Below are 25040 nucleotides of genomic sequence, written 5' to 3' on the forward strand. Positions count from 1 at the left end.
GTGCAGATATTCCACAATGGCTCTCAAGATCCACAGTGGTTTTCTCAGTGATAAAAGCTGTTTTAAGGAGAGTGAAGAAGCTAAAGATGGGAGCAATAGCTTCTTAGGGAAATGCTTAATGAGACATTTTGGATTTTTTTCCTGTACAGAAGAAGAATCAGCTGGCACTAAGCACATTTAACAAGAACCAAAGTTAATAACCTAAATGTTTTCACTGCTCTTAAGTGAAGTGCATGGTTTGTTTAACTGCATCTTAAAGAGGTTTCTTTTTAAAAAATCCATAAAAGAAAGGATGTATGCAACAAAATACCTTTTACTGTTTCATAACAGTAAAAGGTATTTTGTTCTTAGGTGATTTATTTTGTGAAAAAGTGGGGGGTGGGGAGCAAACAACTTGGGGCACACGCAAAAGTACCTTCTCATCAAAGGTTGTCTATTGTTTCATGAATCACATGTGATGGATAAGATTTATGAATTAGAATCTGTGTCAAAAGATTTACAACACACTATATTAGTTATGACATCTTCTTGTCTGTGAGCATAAACTTTCAACAAAATATCTATATCATCATCACAGGAGCATGGCCAACCCAATTCCTTCATTTCACTGCAGCACACCCAACCCCTGTCACAAGATTTGATGAATTCTTGAAGGAATGGGCTTCAGATCAATTAAAATAAACACCACAAGCTGATTTATCAAATCTTTTCTGAATGCTCTCAGAAAAATGTCAAAAATCTGATCCATTGATAGAGAAAAGTCAGAGAATTGTGGCAGCCTATGGGATCACAAGACCTTTTCAAAACTATCATAAATCACCACAGAAAACAAATGGGGCTCCGTATGATAAGATTTCTTCTGACAGCTTTGCCTCAACAAGACATATATGAGATAAATGGATACTTTCGCTTGTTCTCAATTGCCAGTTTACAAAGTTCCAAGTTGTCAAGTTATAAAATACACCACATCCAAAATAATATACTTTTTTGGTTAAACAACAGCATGATTTAAAATGCCCCAACTTCAATTTTTTCATTGTAAGATACATTGCACACTTACAAGTGCCCTTGCTTTTTTAAAAATGTATTTTTGTATATATAATATAAATTCATTGTTCTACCTCACACGGTATTGAAAAATGATGAAATCTGTTTCTCTTTTATAGTTATGAAAACTATTTTAGAGTTCTGTAGTGAGGCATATCTCAGTTATGGTCTGATATTTGAAATCATTGCCTGCTAGTTACATGTTGATGAAAACCCTTAAAAAAATAATAAACAGAAGCCTAACCTATTATTCTAATTATACCTAGGAATAAACAAATCCCTCTCCTAATAAAGGTATGCAAATTGAGGGGAAATGCAGACAGTTGCATTTTTTTTTTTTTGGTTTAATTTTCTATTACTTTGGCAGCTGCACAATGTCAGCAATCATTCAGCTAGTATTTTAGAATAATGTAGGCAACCCCCTTTTTCTTATGCAGCAAATAAAAAAAATCCAACTTTTGTGAAAGATCCAGAATGGATCCTCCTATTTCCAATGGTGGGGCATGTGTACAAGCTTACTCCCGCTTTTTGTGCAGAGAAGGTGGGGATTGATGGCCGTGGTTTGGGAGATGTCTATTTCATGCCTATCTAGTGCAAGCTGTCAGTTTGCACATCCGGTTCAGAGGAAAGACATGGCTGATAGAGATGATGGCACCGAGTTGAAGCAGCCATTCGCTGTAGGCCCATGACAGCATTTCATTAGCTGCAGACAAAATTACAGCACAATAACCAGGTTCGCCATAGTATTCTGGAGTATTAGGCATTAAATAAATACATTTTCAAAAGCCACAAAAGGGCTATCCCCAAGTGCATGCTCACAACTTGGACATTTACTGGCTGGAGGAACCTGTGGGTATGTTGGGTGTGTTACTACACCCATGGATTTTTTTCTCAATTCAGGCACAACCCACCCAGAATCTGTGGAAATGTGTAGAGGAAAACCCTGCACCCATTCTCTAATAATAGCTACATGTTAGCAAAGGTGCAAATAATCAGCTGCAACTTCACTCTTGAAAACCATGGATCTGACAGCAACTGTAAACAGTAAGTGCAGAAAGGCCCTAAATTTGTTTGTGTGTGTGTGTGTGTGTGTGTGTGTTGTTTGTTTGTGTGTGTGTGTGTGTGTGAAGTATTTTTATTAAATATTTCTTGATTTACAAAAGTATATGGAATGTTTCTCTCTCTCATATTTTTTACATGTGTCATTTTTACAAATAAGTTTCATTTGTTGAGACACTGGGAAGAAAAAAAGGGGGAAAGAGGTGGACAGGGGTGTTGATAGTTACTACTATTAGGACAAAACAGCAAGAGTCTTGTGGCACCTTAAAGACTAACAAATTTATTCTGGCATAAGCTTTTATGGACCACAGACCACTTCAGCTGTGAAATCTTAGGCCATGATAAATTAGTTAGTCTTTACAATGCCTCAAGACTCTTGGTTGTTTTTGCTTCTAAAGACAAACACAACTACTCCTCAAGAAATCATCAGCATTAGTCCATCATTTAAGGTATATTTTAACCTAGCCTCCATGTAGGAGTGCAGTAGGGAGCACATCTGCTATGTAAAAAAACAACAAAAAAATATCTGGGCAATGCAATTGCATCCATGTAAACTCAGAAGTAATCCCCACCATTCGTGGATAGCATGGTGGGGCAGAGATGCTTATCTAACTTCATAGTAGGTGAGCTGCTGCTACTTCCTGGAAGTGGAAGGGGTGGGGTGGTGGGGAGGCTGGCATGGTGCAGACACACCTGCATGAATGCTGGATTGGCTCTGCTGGTGTGTTTGCAGTGCACCAACCTTGCTAATGCCTTGTCCCTCCCTCTGCAGCAGCGACCAACCTGCCAGGAGGTCAGGTAAGCACCTCCATACCATCACAGCATCCACAACTGATATCCCCACTGAGTTGAACTGATGGGGAAAATATTGTCAGATAATGATGAAGTATTATTGAAGCATTAACAGTGTATGCACAATGGAGATTAAAACCTTCAACAGATTTTATGCTAATTGCAGAAGCCACCCATGAGCTGGATCTTAACCTGGTGCTGAAGAAACTCCTGGAAGGAGCACAAAACCAAGAATAACTGTAAGTATCATGCCAAACTGAAAGATACATTATTTGGCAGTTGCAAACTTTTATCACCTTGCCCACCATCTAGTTCCAAGTGTTCTGGCTGAAGTGGCCTCTCCCTTCTGCAACTGCCGTCACAGGGCTACTCAAGAACAACATTGCCCTGTGGAGGGTGGGTAGGGAGAAATAGATAGTGAGAGCCAGGTGTGCAGGATTTTCTGGGCCCAGCTCACAGTACTGCATGTGGATTGACCCCTCTGGTACATGTGCAAAAGAAGGTCCATAGTTACATACAGTTTGCAAATTTGAGCCCTCTTTTTCAGATGGGGGTGAAGAGTCCAAAAGTAAATCAGGGGCAACACACAATCAATAAGATGTCTGACAGAGAAAATGTCAAGAGGTAACACTTCCACATATTTGTATTTTAATGCTTTAAAAGTCTTGCCCTAATTAGCTGCTGCCTGTCCCACAGCAGTTAAAGCCACAAAGCCCTGCTCTCTTGCAGTAATACCTCTAAACCATGCCAAAAAAAAAAAATTCAAATTCCATAAGTAGTCATTCTATAGGTCTGCCATTAAGTGATGTTAGGCTAGTAAATACTGTGAACTACCGCTCTGTAGGACCCCAGGTGTTCCTCCTTCCTGGTGTCCAAAGAACTCCCTCATCAATCACAGCTCTGACTTTGCTCATTGGCTAAAAACAGTGAAAGGTGGGAGTAGGCAGGCTTGCTCATATCACAGAAATCACTTAGAAGCTTGCCTGCCCATTTTGCTTTGTTTTTTCCTTTCTAGGAGAGATAAATGCTTTTTGAAAAGAAATAAAGCTTGAAATTTGGGAGTCCTTGCTGGTTTGGGGCCCAGTACATCAGTACCACTGGTACATGACTTTCAGTGGCCTTGTTTTCTCAGTGTGGCTTTTCAGTTTACTATATAGCTTTACTTGAGGCCTATTGTTAGGGTAATTCACAAGCAATATATGCATATATAAAATATATTAATAAGTCCAGCACCTGTAGATGCATATGTACCGCTGATGATTACTGAGCAGATATCTCATATTGTGACTGCTTGGTGACTGGGGGTGACCGTTTTTCAAGGGCTACCCCCTCTTCTCCAACACTGTTAAAGCAATTTGTTTGTTCAGCAAGGAGAACTTTACAATTTGAACCCCCCCCCCCTCCTTCAACAAGTAGCTCAATGTGGTATTTTACCCATGTGGGGTAGAGGGGGATAAGATGTAATGTTTTCTACTCAATGGAACTGAACTTGACATAATCTGCTTTGAATCTATAGAATGTGGAGGGTTACGCTTTTAAATATTTCCCCCCCAGAAAAATGCATCCGAGTCATTAATATGTTCTAATACACAAAATTGTGTGCATTCTTAAATGATTTACCATTCTCTGATTCTGTAAAGGTTGACAAAGAGGTAGGATTCTTTTATGGCCTTCAACTGTTCTTGTACTTTACTAATTGCAAAACTATGTCTAAAAATAAATACCTAGATATAAGTCATTAAATGGAATACATTAATAAAGCCTGAGTGTTTGGCTTTTTCCCAGACTCCTTAACTTCATCATTGCTCACTGCAGTGATGGCTTTGAAACCTGGTTAAGTATAAAAGAAAATTACTCAATACAACTTTTAATTCCCAGAGCCTCATCCCTAAAAGCCTTATTTGAACATCTGAAGTGCACACACTAGTATTTGAGCTCAGAAAAGCTGTTGGCAAATCCCAGTGAAATTTTTGACAGATTCATCTTTTAGCCTTTGGGAAAGTGAAGGTGCTGCAAGCGAGATATTTGATTAATACCATGAAAACCAGTGTTGCTGGCACAGCTGGTATGTTGGTAGAAAAAAAAAATCATCACTAACTCTAAAACTGCCATGTAATTTTCTCTCAACAGTTCTTTTCCTTTCTTGACAGAAAATTTGCACAGGACAAACTAGCCTGACAGAGGACAAGTCAGCCAGCTGTTGAGGTATCTCTAAACATGACAGATCACTATGTTTTAACTCAGATTAATTCACTTATTACAGGCAGACCTAAATCACTGTTCATTGTCAAATCAGTTGTCACTACCAGCAAATCTTGTCAGGTTTCTGAACAAAACTATTTCCAGATTCTTGTGGCTGTTATAAACCAATGGCGTCTGGTTCATTTTGAAGTTGCTGGGGCTGCAGGGCTTTTTGTGTCTTTTAAGTACAGTACCCCCTTTTCTCTCCCTAGTCGTGCTGATCTGCCTACACTGCATAGATGGATGTTGCCAACACCAATGCTTGGCGCCATTATGGATGGTCGTGGGCTGCTTCGGCTGCGAAGCACCCAGTTCATCCCGGGGGTTAGGAGCCCTGCAGCCGCATAGCGGGGCTCCAGTTGGGGCGCGGGAAGAGCGTCCCGTGCCCTGGGCTCCCCGGCTGTGCCCGTTGTGCTCCGAACCCTTCCCCCGCGCCCCCTGTAAAGGGGGAGTGGGGGTGAAGGGACTACGGAGCCGGGCTTTAGGGGACATGCCCCAACCGGGATGTTTACATGCGGCGGCAAAGTCCGTGATGAGCGTCTCTGTTCTACCTGTCATTAAGGAGTTGCTAAGAAACCAGAAGCTGTGAGTAATTGACTGACTCTTTGTATTCCGGGAAAGCTCTGGGATTAAGAAGAAAGGCAGCCCGCCTCTCTCCCTTCGGGTGGTGAAAGAAATTAACTCTTTAAGTGACTGCTGCTACAACAATCAATTGAAAGTATTTGGAATTTGAAAGCTGAGTCTATTGAGATCTCCTTTTGGGGGTTAACTGAGGAAAAAATATCTCCATTTGAAGTTTTGGTCTTTATACTCCGGCATCGGAAGAAATGGCGGCGATTTGGACTTGCGTAGGAAAAAATTGAGACAAAGGAAGGAAAAGACAGGAAACGTAACTTGATACCCACCTCCCCCCGAAGATGTTGGACTTTGTGCTTATGTTGGCACTGAAGGACTGGGAGGATGAGGAAAAGCTTACTGTCTTTCAACTGGAACTGCTTGATCGAAAACTAAGAGCCTTGAGTGGGATTATAAATGGAAAGAATTTGTTTTCCACAGAGGAGGCTTTTCGAAAGTTTTATTCAATGGAAACAGACTTTTGCAAAGAGCTGGAAGATGTGTTGGAAGGATGGTTTGAGATGGCTGAGCAAATCCGACTGGAACAGGGGCCGATTTCAGGGGGTGGCAGTAGCCCTGGAACGGAAAGATTTTTAATATCCAGACTCCGAGGTGGCAGCTCGGGGTCGAGGGACACAGAATTAAGATTTCTACAAGAAGAAGAAGTATGGTACAAAGGCACGGAGAAACTCAGAATGGAGAGGATGAACATCTTGGAGCTCGACGCAGGGTTTGTTGTGGTTGCAACCTGGATCTGTGGACATTCAGAAGAATACAATAGGAGATCTGGTTCTGGTGAAAGACAGGAGAAGATAATGGACAGAAGGGGAGTGGGTTGAACCAATTAATGTATAATATAGATGGTCTGCCATGGTATCCGAAATCGGAGTGTGAAGTCTGTTAATTACAAGTTTATTTTAAATAAGTAAGGAGATATTGAATTTAAGTTAAAAGCAGCATGATAAATGATAGAAGAAATAAGTTTAGCTGTAAGAATATTTGGTTAAGTTTTAGGTTATAATGCAAAGATTAAGACAAAGGTGTTTTTTCTTTTTTAAGTAAAGTTAAATCTTTGTAGAGAAAAGTTGTTAAGGAAATAGTGTACTGTTTTAAAACCGAAGGTGTATAGGCGGGGGAAGTCAAACGTCAAGATTTGGAACTAGAATTTTTTTTTTTTTTAGTAAGGTATACAGATAAGAAGAAGAATCCTGACATTATGTGTATTTGTATTTGTTTTGATATTTGTAGGTGTGGGGGTTGGGTTTGTGTTATTTTGTGAAAATGTCAATAAATTCTCTTTTAAAAAAAAATATAAGTAGCTATGGTGTGGAGTCCAGGCATCTGAGCTGTGAGTTGGCTTCTCTTTCTTTCTTTCTTTCTTTCTTTCTTTCTTTCCTTCTTTCTTTCTTTCTTTCTTTCTTTCCCTTTTGCTAGACTGGAAACTTGGATACTTCCAGTGATTAGAGCATGGTGCTTATAATGCAAGGCTGCAGGTTCGATCCCCCGTAAGGGACAGTTGCATATTTCTGGGGGCTGGACTGGATGATCCTCAGGGTCCCTTCCAACTCTATGATTCTACCATAAACCTCTACAGCCTTTGTACCAGTAATATTGTACCCCCCCCCCCCGTATTCCAAACTTGGAAAAGGCCAGAGAAAGCGAAGAGTATAGTCTCCTGATATCAAAGATGCAGAAGGTAGTTGCAGATAAGCTCAAGAGCAGCAGCGCCAATTTGCTCCCGGACTGTGGTTGCCCATCATGACGCTGTCCCTCTTAAACTACAATAGGAAACTCCATCATGATATAACTAAGGCTGGATCTACACACATCAAAAAAGAGTTTCAGGAAAATGCATTGTAAACGTCATAGTGGGAAATCACGTTGGCGAAAAGCAGAACTGCACAGCGCCATCTTGTGTCACAGTGTTATAACACATATAAAACACATTTTCTTTACTAATGTAGCTAAGTTCTCTGTTCAGGCCACCAATGATGATGATGATGATGATGATGATGATGATGATTTATTGAATTTATATACCGCCCTATACCCGGAGGTCTCAGGGCAGTTCACAAAAAAAGATAAACATAAAAACCACAATATATATATAATGAAAATAAAAACAACAACCCAATAACACCCCCCCCCAAAAGAGCCACATCTTAAAAAGGGGATAAGATGTCAATCAGATCAAACAAAGGTCTGGTTAAAAAGGAATGTTTTTGCCTGGCGCCTGAAGGTGTATAATGAAGGTGCCAGGCGAACTTCCCTGGGGAGAGCATTCCACAGACGGGGAACCACTGCAGAGAAGGCCCGTTGTTGTGTTGCCTACTGACTAAACTATATTATGGTGTTATCCATTCGCAGCCTGGATCTGCAAGAAAACAGCTGCATTAGAGATGATTACATATTTTCTTTTTTATGAGAAGAGATCTGCAGTACAAAAGGCTTTTGTATCTGAAGGGTGGTGTGGCCCATTTCTGGGCAGGGCTCCCCATCTGCCAATCATCTGGTATCAAATTATGCTAGGTGGTCACACTTTGAAGGAAGGATCACGAGTGCATTCAACACATTTTTTTTCCCTTTCCAGTCACGACAGCAAAATAATTTTATATTGTTTTCCTTGTTGAAAGTGGAGCTTGTATCTGGTGCTGAATTCAGTGAGGAAAGCAGCACCAGCTTATGGCAGAAATTGGCTGCTCTCGGGAACTCTGACTGGGAGCTCGTGAGTGGACTGCGATTGTATTCTTTGTAACTGCAAGCTTCTTTTTTAATAATAATAATAATAATAATAATAATAATAATAATAATAATAATGTTGTAATTTAAAACCGTTGAAACATACCCTAGGACCAGTGCCAAATGCAAGTCCTGCTGGCAGAAGAACAATTAGGATTGCTCTCCATTGTTGCTTTGCAGCCATGGTTGTACCTACCCTACGATTCATGTCATTTGGAGTACATTTTAGTAATTTGACATCAGGGGTTAGACAGGTGGGTGGATCCATGGGGGAAATGGCCTTGTGGGCCACAGTGTGACCCCTTGGCAGGCCTAAGTGGGCCCTGCAGGCCTCAGTTTCCCTACCCAGGTTGCATTCTTAGCAGCTGCATGTTTTTTTTACAAGGTATTAAGATAACCAGACAAATATTTGTCAAAAGCAATTTGTATTTAATCATATATCAAGTGGGAGGAATTTCACTAGGTAACCTCTTGAGGCAATTTTTATTACGGAAATTGAATGATAAGATCCTTTTCTACTATTGTTTTTGGGATTGAGAGAGAAAATGAGAATGCAACACCCTGGGAATGCAAATGGAGCATCACTGGGGGGGGGGGGACCTTCCAGAAAAATGCAACATATTTAATGCAGGTCTAGCAGCTGTAGGTGTCAAGTTGTTTCTCAGCAGTGTTCATCTTTAAGGAGGCTATGTAGCCTACTAATTACCTTTCCCTCAAATTTAGGGCTAATTTTAGTCCTACTCACTAGGCCCGCGCAGAGCTTGTCCGAGGCCCAGGGTGAGAGTCTTGTTAGAATAAAGTTATAAACTCAAACAAAAAGGCAGCTGGTCCCTGGTGGGTTCCCTCGGCCAGATTAGCCGTTTGAGGCCTGGGGCAAGTGTACCTGGCTGCCCACCCCCCAGGGCTGCCAACGACATATTTAATGTTATAGCATTTGAGCTCAGCATAAGACAATGAGATATTTATATCACAAACAAAAAGTCTCCAAGGAAGCAACATGATCTAAATTAAATATGTTTTAAACAAATGTGACTAAGGAAATGGCATGGGCTACATATGATACAGAATACAGTGGTGCAAAACCTTGATTGGCAATATTGCATGATTTCTCCCTGCCATCTGGGGCTTAGCACAGTGTTTGCATCCAACATGGGTCACTTTATTTTCAATCGCCCATGTCACCTCCCCTCACAGGACACTAGCCAGATGCAGCAAGCCATCTGGGAATCACTGAGCTAAGAGGACCGAGACCGGTCAACATTACCTTGTGTAATCCAGGTACAGGCAATAATACTGGAGACTACACTATTAGTCCAAATGATACAAATCATTTGTTGCAAAAAAAAGAGGAGAAGAGAAAAGAAATCAGCCTTGCAAACCTGGTGGCCTCCAGATATTTTGGAGTACAACTCCACTTAGCCCCAGTCAGCATGGATAATGGTCAGGGATGATGAGAGGAGAAGTCCCAAATATCTGGATGGCAGCAAGTTAGGCAAGGCTGCATATGTAGCTGCAATAGCAGGTGAGATGCATGGACGTTAAAACAGTAATCGAGATAGCAAATATTATTAAAAAGAATATGGAGACACACAGAGTACTGTTGTGCTCGGATCCTGCTTGCAGGATGTTCTTAGCTATTTTTTTTTTTTTTTGCAAAACATTGATCAATATATGTGTGTGTGTGTGTGTGTGTGTGTGTGTGTGTGTGTAGAACCAAGATTGGGTTTTGTTTTGTTTTACATTTCTTATGAACAATTCAAGCATTTTTGTTTTACAGTGGAAGGTGGAGCAGAGCAGGAATATGGGCCCACAAGGCAACGTTAGAGCTTCGCTAGCTTAAGAAAAAACAGTTCACAGCAACTCATGCAGTGACACCTGTCTTTTGTATATACAGACATGGTTTAAGTCTAATTGAAAATAACATAGTTGCCACAGCTGACAGACTTCTGGAGGAAGAGAGGGAGAGGGAGAGAATGAGAAAACCATTCCCCACTCTTTCCCATCCTTTCCTGCGTTCTTGAAAAAGCCACCGTCTGAATTGCCATCCCCCCCCCCATGTAGTGGCACCACATTTCTCGTTAGACTAAGAAACCTGCCTAAGAGACAAACTGCCACCTGTCAGGTGACAATTTCACAAGATCTGTACTTGGACGGAACTGCAAATGCTGTTACAGGTCTCGGAAGTGGCTTTTCTGGATAAGAGGAAATGGAGTCTGAGTGATTTGCAAATGAGAAGTGGGCGCTTTTCTATGCTGCCCACAAATGTGACACCTTTGGCTTCCATCAGAAAAGGGGGAAATAGAACAAGGTCGGTGAGTGACTTCTTGCTTAGCATTCCTGGCACAGACAGCAGCAGCTGGCCTCAGCCTTATCAATGTCACCTAAAAGATGGGAGCACCAGAAGCCAATTTCCTCCTGCCAACAGACAGCAGTGTAGACACCCAGTAGAGTTCACCATCATCACCACTATAAGCATCGATAACATTCCAGTGCAAATGGCAGCAGAAAAAAATAGCAAGGAACATGCTATTTCAAAATCAAGCTCACTATTAGGATATTCAGCTACACACAGCCACATTAAAACCCACATTATAAATGCAAGTGAGCACTCTTAGGGCAGCTTTGCTAGGTGTTAGTATACCTCCCTGATGACAAAAAACAACAACATTTGCATGTAACTATATCACGTGAAGAAAATGTACAGTGGGAAGTTTCTCTCATAATATTAGAACTTGGGGTCTTCTGGTGATGCTGAATGTGGACTTCTTCACACAGCATGGAGTTTCACTATGGAATTTGTTTCCACAAGATGTAGAACTGACCACCCCTTGGATAGTTTTAAAAGACATTCAGAAAAATTCAAGAATTTTAGGCTATCAGTGGCTATTTGCCACGATGGTTGTGTACTGCCTACAGTACTGTAGGTGGTATGTTTCTGAATATCAGTTGCTGTGCTCCTGCCCTGCTTGCAGGCTTTCCTTAGGCATCTGGTTGGCCATTATGAGAACAGGATGGGTTTTCTGTAGACGCTCCTAAATTCTTTCCCCAGAGAGGTGTGTTTAATATCTTCATTGTACAGCTTCCTTTGGGTGCTGCAGAGACACCTCTTTACTTGACCTTTGATAGCTGAAGATGTAGTTTAATACCTACCTATATTTTCTGATTTAAACTGTGTTGGTCTTTTTTAAAAGTTGTGCTAATTTCTTAATTAATTTCTTCTCTCAGATTTTAAGTTGTGTACCTATATTGCTGTTACCTACTGTGGAACCTTATGGTGCAGGACAGGCAAGAAATCTGATAAAAAAGAAGCATATTGAGTAGTATCCATGCTCTCCATGTCTTCAGAATCTTCTCCTATGTGAACGCCATTGAAATGAATGGGGGCCATCCAAGCAGGACTTCCTGGTAGTTTGTACTTTTGTTGACTTTCAGAACTTTAAAAAAATATGCCCTTTCTAGGATTTGCTCACTGAATGTTTGGTACACAAAGCAAAATCTTTCACAACTTTATTCTTAAGTCTCCTTCACCTCTGCGATAGCTTCTGTCAATTTACATAATAGAAAAATATATAAATATGTAAAATATTTATAATATGCCCTTCAATAACACAAACACATTTTAAGATGGGTGAGGAAGACAAGATATTCTAATTACAAAAATAAGTAGCTGAAAAATAACATACCTCCTCTGACAACAACAACAAAACTACAGTAAAAGCCCAGACTGCCTTTTAGCAACAATAATAAAAGCACATCAATATCTGCAACAGATAAGGTCAAAAAATCGTCCTCTGAAACTATTTCTTTTACCGTTATTTTCTTAATCTTTTTTTCCTTGCTCCTAAACTACTGCTGTAGGTGAAGCAAGTAAAACAAAACAAAAAAACCTGAAGTGTGTTCAGTGAAGTGAGCATTTGACCTGGTAATGAGAAATCACAGCCCATCACTTTTTGATTTAAAAAATCATAAACACCTTTTTGACACAAGAGATCAGAGTTCTTAACGGGATAGAACTGTGTTTTTGATCCCTGGAAATGGTTCACACATATCTGACAACTTCAATACTGCATGTAGCATGCTAACATTTGACATACAGAGTGGCATTTCCCCCAAAAGGAAAGGGAAAAGTATCTTCCTACCTCACTTGAGAAAGAAAGAAAGAAAGAAAGAAAGAAAGAAAGAAAGAAAGAAAGAAAGAAAGCATTTCCTCACCATCTGGTCAACATGTGAGAAATGTCACAGACTATCTAGTCCTGCAACCCAGTTCAGATGTAACACTAAACAATGTTTTTAAAATTATGTGCACAAGCCTTTGGCCTTCACACCCCATTTTCCTCCTACGCAATGTGGCTATGGAGAGAAGAGTGGAAGCACAGAGCTCCCCGCTACTTGAGGAGCTCTGCTCAGTAAACTATGGTTAGTGAGCAAACCAGGATCATAAACCATGATGCTCATACTGGCTTGGGAACATAGTGCTTGTGCCATGGATCCAAAGTAACATAACTGAACTTTATCAAGCAGGGTTAAATAAAGGGTCATCCCTGGCTACTGCACAACAGCCCTATAACTACAGTTATCTTCATGCTGATCACAAGAGAGAACACGGAATATTCATGAGAGAAGTCGTCTTTATGGACTTTCTTTGTGGATAGGTGTGGCCGTGTTTGAAATTTCATCAAGATATGCCACAACTGTTGTTACCATGGGGCATTAAGGGGCATTAGGGGGCTGTGCATCTGTGAGTGCGTGGTTCACTGAGCAGAAATCTATTTACAGGTTGTCTTTATTCCCAGCAGAAGAAAAAAGACAGTAAAAGCAGCTAAGGAAGCCAGTTGTTTGAGAGAGAGAGAGAGAGAGAGAGAGAGAGAGAGAGAGAGAGAGAGAGAGAGGAAAGAGTTGTGCTCCCTCGTTCAGTGTTTTTCAACCACTGTTCCGCGGCACACTAGTGTGCTGCGAGATGTTGCCTGGTGTGCCGTGGGAAAATTACTTTATATATAGTCAATATAGGCACAGAGTTAATTTTTTTAACATTTTCTAATGGTGGTGTGCCTTGTGATTTTTTTCATGAAACAAGTGTGCCTTTGCCCAAAAAAGGTTGAAAAACACTGCCCTAGTTCAAGGCTGCTTAAGTTACAACAGAGTTGGGGAACCTCTGACCTGCCACATTGTTGGGACTCCATCACCCATCAGACCCAACCAGCGTTGCCAATAGCCAGGGATAATGGGAACTGCAATGCAACATTTGGAGGACCCATCCTTGTCCGAAAAGAAAGAAGCTATTTGGAATTTGTGTGAAATATATTTCCAGCCTGTGTTCTTCATACTGAAAATGCTAAGGAGTGGATCTAAAGTTTAGAGACACACAAAACTACCCTCTTAGCTTTTAGCCATTTATGTTGACAAGTCCATCTGCTCAATCCTATATACCCATCTTAGCTTAATGTGAGTTTAGGCAAGATGAGTCATAAAAAGGACACCTTGAATAATTCATTGTAAAATGTTTCTTGTTTTCAGTGGCAAGGTAGGTATAATTACAATAAGACAACACAGTGTGTTACCAAGCCATTCTTATTATCCACTGGTATCTGGACGCTATTAACACTACTGATTGAAAATTAAAATAGACAGTCCTGGCTAACACTTGGTTCATCATACGCTGTCTAAATTAGACTTTCAATAATCACTGCTTCTTAATGGCTAACAAAAAGTATTCCTGTTTTCCTCCTGTGTCCTTTATGAGTTCCATAAATAACTAATTAACCTCTATGACAAAAGTCAGTATCAAAAGAGGAGGCAGGCTGTGTGCATGAGGAGTCTGCATCTCAGCTAAGATCTCCTGAACTAGATGGAGCAAACACTCTCATCACAATATTCTCTCCTGAATTAAATGCTTATTGACTCCATATTAATATCCATTTAGTAATCTGCCGTTTTTGTTTGTTTTAATATAGCATGCAGTTTTACAGTAGAACAGAATTATGCAGTTCAGAAGTATGAATATTAAAAAAGGATTTAATTAAATCTGTTGCCTGAAACCTCTGTCTAAAGCTATAATGACAAATTTAGTCCATATTTATTATGGTGCACAAGGGACTTTAACTAGATCATTAGTTTATATGCCTTACTCAGTAGTGAAGTTCTAAAACTTTACATTTTGCATATTGTTACATTATTCATTTTTCCAACTAGGCATAAAATACGGCTTCCCAAGAGTACAATACCTAATTCTTCAAAATATACAAAGATAGCAATAAAATGATTAAATTACAACTCTTACATCTGTACTTCTTGTCTTATTATAAAGTAAAAATGTTTAAAAACGCAGACAACAAGGAGTCTAATTGTGTATCTTCTCTAGGAGTCAAAAATACATTTGCACTCTGTAATAAGTCAAGTACAACAATAGGCACATTCTAGACACTACTGGATGTTGTTTCTTCTTAAAGGGGTTGTAAAGTACAGCCAAAGCAGGCCAGAATTAATGTCTTTGATAGCACAGAAGAGTTGTTGGGAAAGACCAATGACACAGCGAGATTTCTTTTTTTGTATGTACACACTTAGGATTTGCCTACCTGATGGAAAAATATTAAATGACATTCTAAATCATTACTCGTCAATGCAAAATGTTGTGTGGTGTTTTCTTTATTAATTACACATTAACAAATGTTTAATCCAATCACGGAAATGTGGTAGCAGAGATGACACTGACAAATTGCCTCTGGCACCGTGTTTGAGCTCATCAGGACAGACCAAGAGAGGACCAACATGAATATAAAAACGAATGAAATATCAAATCACGATTGCTATCAACTAGTCTAGTTTCATTAAAAGAAGATGTGCAAGAATGAGCCCCCTCCACCTTAGGTGCATGTGATATATTTTGACATTTGCTCTTGTATTTACTCAAGAGCCAAATCTGCCAAAATTGACACCAAACCCTTCCAGAAAAAGAGCACGTCCACAGGACGGTGGGAGATGAGAATCTACATTAGACAGCATGAACCTATTTGGAATTTCCTGACAATCATATTGGGGCGGGGGGTAGATATTACAAATGTGTATTTTTCAGTGTCTGTGATCCAATTGCATTTAAAAGTAAACAAAGATATGAAATCTTCCCGGTTTGTCTCTGTCTTGAATAGCAGATTTTACTCAAGACAAAAATGACTCCACATGTTCCCTTGACATATGTCTTCCAGATATGTTTAAACACACACACACACAGCTTTTTCGTTGTTGTTATCATGGCTGCTTCAATTGCAAATCAAAACATATGAGGCAAAGGGCTGTACAAGGCTTGGCTGATCAAAACTATTCCACTTCCTGAGCAGAAAATGTGTGAGCCAACTCACTAATAGCCCCCTAAAGATTCAACTCTCTTCTACAAAGAGCTAACATTACAGCTGATAATGTGAAAATGAAATCACTACAAAAACACACACCACACATTTAAAGAGCTAGGAGGGGAAAGAGCAGCAACCTGTCAGATGGAACGCCACACACTGGTCAAATGTTCCTGTTTACAGGACCACCTTTGAATTGTTTAGAGACAAACTGCTTCTTTTCCCAATATGGGGTGAATGTTGGGGCAAGGCTGGGGGCAGGGAGAAACTGGCTTCATTATAGGATTCCCTTGATAAATAAAATCTTGATCTGGCCTGTGTCCACTGCTGTTCTAAATGAGCCTAGTCAGTCTGGCCCATGTTTTTTCATTTCGTTTTCTCAAGCCAAATGACTACCATCTGCTATCACAAAGCTGTCACACAATCAGTAGTGGAAGATTTCTAAGGAATATAATGGCTCAAGAATGAATATATGACATAGCAGCTCGCATCTAGCAGGGAGAGAACAGCAATCCATTTGGAGGGGGGGGGGAAACAGCAGTAGTGTTCTCCCACTTCTCAGCAAGTACATTGTAATACAAATCTTTATTTGGACTCAAGACGTTGACAGGTCAATTGAACAGAATAAGTCTAGTTTATGATGCAGTTGTCAGAAGTGGTTATAGCAGGAGTCTGTTTACCGGCGCCCTGAGATATTCCAACAATTTTTCTTGCAAACCAGCACCTTGAGGTTAATTACTTTACCAATTTGAGTAAATGGCAAGCCATATTCCCATCTGTCTCCATTAGTTCCCCACTATTTCTCAATTTATGATGACTGGGGTCAAGGCTGTGGTACAAAAGAAGAGGTAATAAAGCATGAATGGAGTAATTTTCTGTTTATACAAATGTGGTAGCCACAGCATAAATAAGGAGAGGACATTTAAAAATGCCATGTTTTTCACTTTGAAACACTGAGATACTAAATATATTTACAGGAGAAGGAGAAGTCTTGACAATGATTTGTTGTCTCTGTAATTATATCCCATTAACTCTAAACTTCTAAAGCAGATAGATGTAGGCAGTCTCATGGATACCAGGTTGGTAAGGAAAAGTCTAGAACCCACAAGCCAAGCTTCTTCTTCTTTTTTTTTTTTGCATACATTACACATTAATGCTGGGATCCCTTAAAAGCTGCTTAGGAGTATGGCTGGTTTCAGAGTATCTTGGTGTAAAGTACATGCTACAAAGTAAATACTCATTGGCCAAGTTAAAACACAATAAATTATGGTGGGTCATTAGGGAAATGAATTGCAGTGACCCTTATGCTCCTCCCCTCTGCCCAGCATGGCTAAAAATAAGAAAGTTCCATTTTTATGTCCAATTCCTAAATCATGGTCAGTCTTAGCTATGTCATTTTCAAACAAGTAGCTTCATAACCCAAGTTTTGAGGTTGGCTTGTTTCAGTAAACCATCACTAAGATAAACCACCATTATATTGTATATTACAGAAATTAACACGTTTGGGCCCCTCTGTGTGTGGCTGCTGGAAGAGAGAAGTACTCAAGTCTAAGGCTTGCTATAGCTTGTCCCCAATTTGATAAACCATAGTTCTAACATTACATTCAAATGCTGCCATTACTTTAGTTGAGATCCCCATTCGATTAATTATTTGTGCTAAATAAACAATTCAAATAATTCAGAGAACAATCATAGCCAAATTTCTCAAGCTGTTGATGGTTATGTTGGTTTGATATGAATTGATTCATTCTGACTAAACAATGCTAGTCTAAAAAAGAAGAAGTTCTGTTTGCTCTGTTTGACAGACTTAGTAAGAACTGCTCAATGAATAAAATGCAATGTAGATTTTGCAACAAATAAGGCACAGAAACATACATTTTAACCTGAACAATTTAACACAAAAGGGAAATGATATTATTTTGCTTCTTTATTAAATTTTATGTGATTTGTTGCATACCATGCCATGTAGAATATGGCAATATCAAGCACTGTAAGCAGACACAAAATGTGTGGGAGGCTGCAAATAAAATGAAAATTCAAGGCAAAGCCTTTTTTTGTTGTTGTTCTGTGTTGGCAGGAACCGGCCAGCCTGAATGGAGATGTACAAGAGTACTATGTTCCCAAGAGGAAGGAAAACTCTTTATTACTGACACTCCTCTTGCAATATCCTTCTGCCAATGGCTACCTCTACAAAGAAAAAACACTCAGTTCTGCAGCTTGATGAAGGAATGGATTTAAGTCCAGGAAGACTTTGCAAAGTTCTCACCTTTTGCATTTGCCCTTGTGGGGCGGCGGGGTCTTTAACACCTCCCTGCATTTATTATGCAGTAGTACTTGCACAAGCTAACTTCTAGGAAGTACCCAATCTCAGATGAACCCACAACAGGAAAGAGGAATTCTGGCTGCTAGGATGGAAGGGCGGGTAACAGGAGATAAGGGGGGGATACGGTCAGCTGTGGAGAGTTAATGGACTGCCAAATAAGACAGAAGCAGGAAAGAAGACTGCAAGCAGCAGCTCTTTAGGACACCAGGGATGTTCATCCCCTGGGGTCCAAACAACTCACTCATCAATCATAGCTCTGACTTTGCTCATTGTCTAAAACTGTGAAAGGCTAGAATAGCCAGACTGGCTTGACATTTCACAAAAAAATTGCTGCACATTTGGCTTCATATACTCCTTTGATGGTGTATCAGCTTGCTGTTCTTTTAAACCCAAAGCTTAGGGTTGGGTCCTCCCTGAATGTGAGCCCAGTATATCCGTACCCTCTGTACCTGCATCTCGGTTGCCCCGCTAGGCCTTGCATTCTGGTTGTTACAGAAAGGAAATCATAGAAACCATTCATTTAAACATGGAAGGTACTTCTCTTAAGTTAATGAAATTCAATTACAGATGCAGACCTAGGGTTGGTTTCATTTGTTTGGTGACTGAATCATGAAGGCACCATTTTGCTTTGATTGATGTCTGTACCAGACATCCAAGTCATTTAGGGCGTCCTTTATTTGCTTGGTCTTCAGGAAAAGTTGATTAAACTTTGCCTGTGCCAAAAGACAGGCTGCATTTTCATACAGTGATGGATCATATGTATTCCATGCTGGTTCATGTCTTGATGCTCTTGCTGTGGTATTTCTAGGCCTGGTGATTTCAGCAGAGTTTTATATTACCAAGGATTCAGTGGTACGTTATATCAACAACATTACTGCAAAAACTTAGTACCACAGCTTTGCTACTCCACATCTTATGGAACCACAAGGAACTCAACAGAATTAGAGGACTAATGGTTTTTTGTTTTTTTTACTATTAGCAGCGAAGTTAGAAATTGTGAAGCTATGGAAATCTGAGGCTGACTGTGCAGAATCAGTGTCTAGCAAAAGCCTGGGATTGCATTATCATGGCACACCAGCTCAAATAAATGCAGGAGAAAGCAGAAAAAATAGGATTCTTGGAGTGTCTAGACACCCTTTATACAGAGGGAAATTACCACAAAACAAAAAAAAAAAAAGAAAGAAAAGAAAAATAATGCTGATTTACACTGAAGAAGGGATAGATATAAGGAATTGGATCAAAGTGACCCATGTCACTTCTGTCCATTCTAGGGTATTTTTAAACAACTATGCTCTCACCTTCGTCTGCCCTGAAACACATCCCACCCCACTCCTAGGACCTCTCCAACCCCTACATTTTAAGTTGAATTCCAGGATTCACAGGAATGTATACCCCACTGAAGTCTATACAACAAAACTTCTTTTTAAAATCCTCTTTATTTAAAAGGACTTTTGCTAATAATACTTAATAGATAACAGAATTAATTAAGAAAAACTTGTAAGAATCACTAGTGTTCTGCTAGTATATAAGATGGAAAAAAATGTATCAAACCAAATGTTACTCGCCTGAACTCTAAAATGATTTTACTATAACGATGAAAAAAGTAAATATATTGATCATAAAAGAAGGAAGTAGTCTCAGTGTTGCATTTCTCTCCTTATTGGATGTCCATCATTCCAATTCTTTCTGATGTAAATACTCTGCAGACATAAGAGTTTTGTTACACCCTTGAGAATAACAAATATATTTGGTATTCTCCTAACAATTGGCTTTTCATTAACCTGTGCATATTTATTATTGCTTAATTATGTAACATTTTGCTACTTGGGAATTTTCTACATGACAACCTCTTGCAAATTTGGGTTCTACAATGGTAAACAAAGAATGATCAGCAATTTTGTGGGCATTTTAAGATTATTTTAATGGTTAGTCTCTGGAAAAAGCAGTCCCACAACTCCCACACCCATTGCCTAGAGGGGGTTATAGCTGTGGGGGAGGCGCCCCCTGCTGGCAAGGAATAGCTCTGTTCATGGCAGTACCACATCATCTTCAAAGATCTACCTTTTCCAGTGTTTCCACAAAGCAACTCAGCAGGGCAGGAGTGGGGGTAGAATATAATAGGATGTTGAAAATTAGAAATTATTTATTTATTACTAACATAAGCCAGAGAAGCCTTGATTAACATGCTTTTTTTAGCAGTTTTAGATTGTTTTTACAGAATTATAAATTTGGCTGCATTTGTTGTTGAAAATTATGCTCTAAGGGAAAAAACCTTGCTATGGGATGTATAAGAAAAACAAAATATTCTATGTATACGTACACTTCAAGTTCTTCAAGTTCTTGTCATGAAGGAAAAATAAGATAGCAGCTTTAGAACAAAGAGATAAATATACATAATTTTAAACCTGTTGTACACTATTCATTCTCTGAATTTTTGCAATGTCCTTTGGCAACAAACAAAAAAGTTTGACTTGTTTTGTTGAAAATAAATGGTAAGCTTTAAACTTCTTGTGCACCAGGAAGGATAAACATCATGCATGGTTTTTATTTTGGTTTACCTTACTTAAACTAGTTGCTTTTCAAACTTTACAAGTTAGAGAAGACAAATCTGAAATAACTGCAAACTGGGAAATTAATTAAATCTGAGAATGTGCCGATACCATGCCTGATTATCATTGCTGCCTTAAGGAGCCACCTTAAGTTTGAAATCCTATGTACACTTACTTGGGTAATAAACTAGTTTAGGATTGCATTGCATAACACTGTGAAGCTTGAATCCAAGTTCCAATCTGCAAAGTGCATCTGCTTTATAGAGCCTTTTTACAGCAGTCTCATAATTTGAAAAACATGGCTTATATTTCTCTCACTTCCTAATGCCATAAAAAACCTGGCTTTATTTTTAAAACACTAATTACATGATGGGGAAAGCCTCTAATTTCTGAGAATACACTCAACTAAGGCAAATAATTTGTGAGCATGGGGGAAAAAAATCTCTGGTGGCAGAGAAATTATGTAGTACTGTACAGAGGCTTTTATTAAACAAACACATTTGGTGCTCAAGATGTCGGGTTCTCACACACTTCCGATGTATTCCTGGTTTTCAGACTATCACAGCAGGAAGCAAATTAAGCCCCTTTGTTAAAGAATAAAAGTAATTTGTCATATTAGTCTATTGTTGCTAAAAGAATTACAGTCTCCTAAACACACACGAAAAGCTGTTGTAGATTTTGGATGCGTTCCACCTGGCACACTTTCCACACCATTTAGAAATGTGTCAAGGTAGGATTTTCACAAGGATGGCTAGACAAAAAACTTCTTTTAACAGCCCATCTCTTATGACTCCTTAAGGAAAGCACATTTCCTACTTGCTAGATAGACTTTTCATTTCCAGAGCAAAAGAGCAGTGCTGTGTATGGTTTGGGTTAGCACACCTCAAAGCAATATTCGGAGCTGGAAATGTTGGAGAATAAGGAAAGCAAAATTATTATTTTGGGGGGTGGGGGTGGGGGGAGAGAACAACTACCCTACGGAAAAGCTCCAGCATTTGGGCTTTTTTATTTTACAAAAAAAATGTTAGCAAGGGTACACATGATAAGTTATAGAATTAGGCATAGTATTGAAAAAGTGGATTGAAAACTTATTTTTTCTCCCTCTCTTGTAATACTAGAACCTGAGGTCATCAAATGAAGCTCAGTGGGAGAAGATTCAGAACACACAAATGGAAGTATTTCTTTAAACCACACACAGTTCAGCCATGAAATTGCTCAGTGACGCCATCCAGGGCAAGACTTTGGAGGCAGAAATCCAGGACCTCACTCAGAAAAATGAGCAGGAGGGCTCCCCAATGTAGCATTCCCCCCCCCTTGTGCTGGTGGTTGACTGTAATAAATTTGATTTGATTTAGCATTCCCCTGTTTAGGGGAATTTTTAATGTTTGATGTTTTATCATGTTTTTAATATTCTGTTGGGAGCCACACAGAGTGGCTTGGGAAACCCAGCCAGATGGACAGGGTATAAATTATTATTATTATTATTATTATTATTATTATTATTATTATTATTATAGCAAGGCTGTGTTACCACACTGTTAAATAAGTCGTACAGCTAATTTAACCCAAAGGCTTTCTTGTAAACTAGTCTTTGTAAGTAAGTAAGCAGTGAAAGAGACATGAAGATCTTTTGGCGATGTGTTCTATAACACATGTCTTTGGTTGAGAAAGTTCTCTCTTGTCTTGCATGCCAACAGTGGCGGAACTTCATGCTCCGGCACAGGGGGCGGGAGCAGGCGGGGGCGGGGCTGACATGCATCCCGGAGTGGGGTGCACCACCTGCGGGGGCATGGCGCGCGTTCTGGGGGTGTGGCGTGCCGCCTGCGGAATGCCCAGCGCAGGGGGGGCAGCCGCGATGGAACCCCACCGGGATCACGCTGCCCAGGGCGGTGCGCTCCCATCGCCCCCCCTTCCTCCGCCACTGCATGCCAACTTCTGTAAAATCACAGGGCTTTGACTGTTGAATGGAACAGCTAAGCAGGTTCATACAGAGAGAGGCAGTCCTTGTATTTAGGGCCTTAGAGGTGAAGACTAATACTTTGAATCTGAGCTGATGGCAAACTAGCAACCAGTGCAACACAAGCAGCACTAGGGTGATATGCTCAGAATGTCTTACAAGTGAAACTTTTGGGAGATATTCACTCAAGTGTTACTCAGAGTAGACCTGTTGAAATCAATGGCCCTAACTTAGTCACGTTCACTATTTTCAACTAGTGTAAGGTAAAAGGGACCCCTGACCATTAGGTCCAGTTGTGTCCGACTCTGGGGTTGCAGCGCTCATCTCACTTTACTGGCTGAGGGAGCCTGCGTACAGCTTCCGGGTCATGTGGCCAGCATGACAAAGCCGCTTTTGGCAAACCAGAGCAGCGCACGGAAATGCTGTTTACCTTCCCGCCGGAGCGGTACCTATTTATCTACTTTAACTTTTGACGTGCTTTCGAACTTTGAGTAAAACTTAGCTGAATACCACCCAGTGCCTGGTGTTCAGTGCCAATTAATTCTGAGCACTCTTCAAAGTGAGCCCTATGCACAGTGCATTACAACAATCCATTCTGGATTGGCCATGAATGGCCATGGCTGGATCCAGTTTCCCCATAAAGGGACACAAGTGCTGCATCAGCATAAGCTGTTGGCAAACACGCCTGGCCATCAATGTCGCTGGGGCATCTTGGAGTAGTGCTGGATCCAGAAGCACACCTGGACTATGCTGAGAGTGCAACCCTATGCAAAATATCCTTCTAGGATTAGCAGATCCACCAGTCCACAGTGCTTCCACCTTTAGTAGCTTGAGATTCAGTCTGCTACCCACATGCTGCCCACCACTGACCTTCTCTACCACCCTGGGAGCAGATGAAAACGAGAGAGCAGCTTCATCTGCATACAGTACTGATAATCCCTGAAGGTAAGTGTGGTGAAGGGTTCCATCCGGTCTTCCATGCTCTTCAACATCTAAATGAAGACAAGATGGAACCCTTCAGCACAGAGTGGTTCAGAGGACCACAAATTTTAGAAAGAGGAATCTGGATTCCAACTATGTTTAGCAGAGGCATAGTTATATTTCACAGTTCTTGCTTTGCATACAGCTACACAAAGGCTTCTTCCTTCCAGAAATCTCCTTGCTGTGCTACTCTAATGTACGCCCTTTGAGGATAATGATTATTATTTTGATATTTATTACCTACCCTTCACTCCAAGCTCCTAGGGCGAATCACAAACAATTTAAAGTACAACATTAAAAAACAGATTTAAACAAAATTACAATTGGAATAGTAGGCTGAGTCCTAAAAATACATATCTCAAGTGTCAAAGGCCAGGGTAAAGAGGTGCATCTTCAGCATTTGATTAAAACTGACGCACTTCTGTGTAGCTTTCCCCACAAAACTTTGGGGCTACAACTTTGGGGTTGCCCCAGAAAATGCCCTCTCCTGGGCCACCACAACCTTGATCTTCAGAGGGTGGTCCAGAGCATTTCTAAAATTCTTGTCTGGAGAAAAGGTACGATTTTATCTTTAGAAACTAGAACACATCTATTGTGATTTTTCACATATCAAAGTCTGATTGAATTTGCATATTTGCTGTCCAAAAATACTGGATTACAACATCTGATTCTGAAAGAATGGTTGTACTGCCTGCTCCAGATTTAATGATTTATTTCCCAGTCCTATTTTCCTATGGCTGGCTCTTCTGCCCGTTGTGGATGACGCAATGGAAAAAGTACAGAATACTTGGATCCCAAGCAGGGATTAACATACATTTTAAAATGAAACCAAAATATCTCCAGAGTCACTAGAACTATGAATGGCTTTAAATGGAAGCGTATTAAAATCATCAGTGTGAAAAATGACATTTCCTTCTCCAGTTTATGCACTCCTGTTGCACATAGGTCTCATCATTACAATAACCAAGAGAGATAAAGGGCTACTTTTCACATCTTTTATTCAAATGTATCTCCTTTTTCAAAGTAGCAAAGTCAAAGTAAATAATCCCAGTCACATATTGCGGGACTTCCCAGAGATATGGAGGCTTATTCTATCATACAAATCCTCTTCAGACACACAGTTTATGGGCCAATTTATTTAGCTTTCACTTCTCCTCCCTTTATGAGCATTGCTCATATCCTTGGATCTCAAAATACTGTTCAGGGATGCACAGAAGTAAAAGCTAGAGATCCTGATCTTGATAACATGATCCCAAACCATCATATTTATGAACAGAGGCTGTCCTTTGCCTAGATAGCCTGGTAGATAGAGAGAAGTCACTGGTTGTGGTGCATGTTAACACCAATGACATGGGGAGATGTGGTTGTGAGGGCCTGGAAAGCAATATTTGGGT

At 40.1% G+C, this 25040-nt stretch overlaps 1 protein-coding gene and 1 long non-coding RNA gene across 12 annotated transcripts in view; one reads left to right on the top strand and one right to left on the bottom strand.

Annotated features, from left to right (window-relative positions):
* NPAS3 (neuronal PAS domain protein 3) overlaps nt 1–25040 on the bottom strand; it is a 629290-nt gene that overhangs the window by 154819 nt on the left and 449431 nt on the right. The gene's annotated exons all lie outside the window — the stretch shown is intronic.
* On the top strand, nt 1952–5132 carry LOC117043793. Of its 2 annotated transcripts, none has more exons than XR_004426234.1 (3): nt 1952–2091; nt 3065–3137; nt 5049–5132. It is a non-coding gene; the product is annotated as an uncharacterized LOC117043793 (long non-coding RNA). The 2 variants fall into 2 exon arrangements; XR_004426235.1 differs by lacking the exon at nt 5049–5132 and adding an exon at nt 3914–4007.

Source organism: Lacerta agilis, chromosome 1 (assembly GCF_009819535.1).
Source record: "Lacerta agilis isolate rLacAgi1 chromosome 1, rLacAgi1.pri, whole genome shotgun sequence".
Lineage (NCBI taxonomy): Eukaryota > Metazoa > Chordata > Lepidosauria > Squamata > Lacertidae > Lacerta > Lacerta agilis.